This window comes from Aplysia californica, unplaced genomic scaffold (genome assembly GCF_000002075.1).
Source record: "Aplysia californica isolate F4 #8 unplaced genomic scaffold, AplCal3.0 scaffold00146, whole genome shotgun sequence".
Taxonomy (NCBI): Eukaryota; Metazoa; Mollusca; class Gastropoda; order Aplysiida; family Aplysiidae; genus Aplysia; species Aplysia californica.
In genome coordinates, this window is record NW_004797416.1 from 580560 (window position 1) to 584493 (window position 3934).

Consider the following 3934-nt stretch of genomic DNA (forward strand, 5'->3'; position numbering starts at 1 on the left):
ATTTTAGAATACTTTTAGTACGAAGATCTCTTTGAAACTTTCATTATTTCTCAAGAAATCATTTTAACAGACAGCTAATCAAAGCATACGGATCGGATTAACGAGCAAATTTCCTCTTTGGAAAGTGTGGTGGCACAGAGTTCCCCACGTTGTATGGATACGATAGTAAAACATCGTGTACAGATAAGGTTAATGCTCGAGTAGTCGAAGTTTGTTCCCAATCATTCCGCTTGATTATACACACACGCGCCTTTAATTTTGTATTGTTTTTTTGTTGTTGTTTTGTTTTTTTACTGGGTTCGATCATACACACACGACTGTTTGGATGAATGCGCTCCCTCCTTTAAAAACCTATGACAACAGAAAGGCCATCAGGCGTAGACGGTGCGGGCTGTACCGGACCACGATCCTTCCACAGATTGCAGACTGGTTCGTTGTGTTGTTTCTGCTTTGCTCGGAGCCGCTCTGATGATATAGATCAGGCGGTATAAACAACGGAGTGGAGCGGAACCCCCTTTCCGATGTGTATCCCCCCTTTCTCCCTCTCTTCCCTTGCTCTCGCTCTCTGCCCCCCCCCTCTCTCTCTCTCCCTCTCTCTCCCTCTATCACTCACTCTCGTTTCTCTGTCTCTCTCTCTTTTTCCGTCTCTCTCTCTCTCTCTCTCTCTCTCCCTCTCTCTCTCTCTCTCTCTCTCTCTCTCTCTCTCTCTCTCTCTCTCTCTCTCTCTCTCTCTCTCGTATCCGGACGGTCTCAACAGACTGGCACAACTCACAACTGGGAATCGAGCCAGAAATTAGCCTACTTCTGTTGTTTGTGATGACCTTTAATCTGTACTGCAAACCGGGAACACTGGGGTAACCCAACCTGTTGTCATAACGCGGGCGAATTTCCCACGAGCATACACGCACCTAAATACAGGGTGATAAAAATAAAATAAAATAAATTAACCACTTTTTTGTGTAAATAATTTCCTCGAAACCTAAGTTTTGTATTTCAATTTTGTACACAATATTTTGGAGTCAAGAGGAATTTCTCTCATATTCATCTATAGATATTATATTTGTGAAAGTTCGTCACTTTGGCCGCCTAAAACTTCGAAACCACTTAACTTTCGAATTTCACCAAATTAATGGTGGTTCAGAATCATTTAATTGGAGCACAGTTCCATCGAGGAGCCTCAAGTCACTGTAGTTTAATTCTCAGTTTTTCGTTAGTTTTGTTTAGATCTAATCTAGGAAAAGTTCGTCTTCTAAGACGCCATTGTAATTAAGTGAGGTGTCGTTCAATAGCCGTGCGCACTGTTTCCACACCTTTGAAATTCTGGCGTGTATAACCACGAAAGCGGAATAGAGAATCAATCTATACATCACTATTATCTAAACCTTATATTTTTTTTGCATCTCTCAGGATTTATTGCTCCATTCCAGTAGAGTAGGCCAATGCACCGATCATTCATTTCTTTGAAAGGGGACCCAGCTAGTTTTAGATAAATCCACAGAATAGTTTTTCTCTACATAGCCCGTTAAAAAAAACCCTACCCATTTTCAGCCATGTCCCCATTTTTGTAGCATGACGCACTAGTTCGCATTAGTCCCACCACTAAAAGTCCCACCACTAAAAGTCCCAACGATTGAGCATTATTGCAAGCTACTGTTGCTTAACAGGCCAACAGAAGTTTGCAGATAATTTCCTCAAGTTTCCTTTACCTATTGAGATCATGGCTAAGATAATTAGAGAGCCGAGAGCTTTTTGTATTGAACGTTTCCTAACCACCAACTCAAAAATAACTTGGGAATAATGTTAAAGTGTCATTAATGCCTCCTTTGATATGATGTCAAGGGTCCATCTGTTAGGACCTGCAGTGAATCAGACCTAAACATTCTCAGACAAAATTACCACTTCAGGTCAAACACACACAGTTCGACCACCAGGGTGCGGCATTCAGTGGATGAGTCCCATGAGACATTTTTCCGTGGGCAAAGTCTTCCTACCTCTCAACGGTCTGCATTCTCAAGGTAAATCTTCATCTACGACTGTGCCATTTTCCTGTTCATGAAGCTCATATGGATCAAAGGATAGCAATGTGTTTATGATTCCTCCATCGTATTGAAAAGTGTGAACTTTTCTTCTTTGATGACATTTGGTTCCTTGGCAAAGCCCATATTCACCTTTCAGGATACAAATGCTGCCTATTTGGGCAACCTCACCCTACCCCCTATTGTCTCCAGAAACAACTCTATACTGTAAGGTGTACAGTGCATGTGGCGTGGCTTTGAGTACTCATGGTTGAGTGGATACTTGTGTTTGGCCACCACTGAACATTACGAACGTCGCTTTAAAATGTGTTGAGTCCAAGAAGGACAAGCTACGAGCACCGGTTCTCGGAATTTTCAGAATTTTACTAGATCTAGTACATGCATTTAAAAAGAACTCTGTAAGAGAAAAGAGATATTGTTTAAACGTTACAGGGATGGAAAGACCAGATTTTGAAAAGAAAAGGAAGGGAAAAAACAAACCAACCATTTCACGACTCTCCTTACAATTATTTCTTTTAAATTGGTGCATTTGGCGATTATAGGTGAATGTTATAATTTAAGCCATTTCCGTTTTCGAAAACGAGTTTTTTCTTTGTGAATTTAATGTCAAGCAAATTCCTTTTGGAGGAATTATATCATTTTCAAATTACAACATTGTAATACAACTTTTGTTGGAGGTATTCAGAAAAAAAAGTTTTTAGTTGTTGTTTTTGGACCACCCTGTACATGGACACTATACAGGCGGGAAAGTGTGTGTGTGGGGGGGGGGGGGGGGGGGGGAGGGTGTGGTTTAGTAAGAGCTTTACAGAAATTGCAACTGCATAATACGTCATATGAGTGCGCGAAACACCGAACTGGTTGCATTCACAATAGTTCTTAGCCCGACTTCGTTTTGGCTAATGATAAGATAAAGTGATTTAAAATGTTATGGTAAAAATATCGTCCTAAAAGTAACAGCAAATTACATTTAATTTAAAAATATTTAAATTTTATTATAAAATCGAGAATTCTGTTGGGATCAACGATGGAGAAGAGATTTTGTAATGTTGTACATTAAAAATTTATTTCCTTCGTGGGGTGCTTAAGTAGGTATACAGGAAGTATCACATCATTATTATGACAATTAATTCATTAAGATTATTTGAGGAACGTGTGAATATCAAGGGCAAGCATTTTGAGTATCCGGGAAATTAAGGTTGTGCTTGCTATTGCAAGCATATGCAATTTTCATTTGTTTGTATAATAAATGCACCAAGAACTTACGCGTTTTCTTTTTTTCACAATGTACACCTATTTTTGCAACCCCCCCCCGCCCAAACCCGTTGTATTTACTGTAGGCCTACATGTATTCTTCTTCTCATTTTCAAGCGTTAATTGGTTCCTTCGCGTACGTCATTATTTATAAAACAGAAACCATTGAAACATCTCTTGTAGACTATGATTTGTAGCACTGCAAGCTTTTTATTGAAGGCATCACCTCCAAAGTTTAGGAGTTTGGGTTCTTCGAAAGAGAGAGTGAGAGTTTGAATCACTCCGAATGCCGACTTGCCAGTTTGCACAAATTCATCTAATATACGTAAGAGACACTCGGTCAAATCGCTCAAAGTATGCCATACAAGTATCCACATGTGATCACATCATATTCAAAAACTTCACTAAGAAGTGTTTCTATAATTCTAAAGAAGACTTACCACTATTCGTTCTTGAATAAATGAGCTTGGCCTGCAGCAGCATCAAAGATCCTTTGGTAGAACCTCTCCTTGGTGGGGTTTTTTTTTAGTTGCGTGTTTCCTAAACCAGCTATTCGTCAATATTTGACAGTGCACGTCACATCAATCAGACTTTAGCGGACACTGGGGTTTTTGGTCGACAGGGCACGGGGGAGGGGAAAACGAATG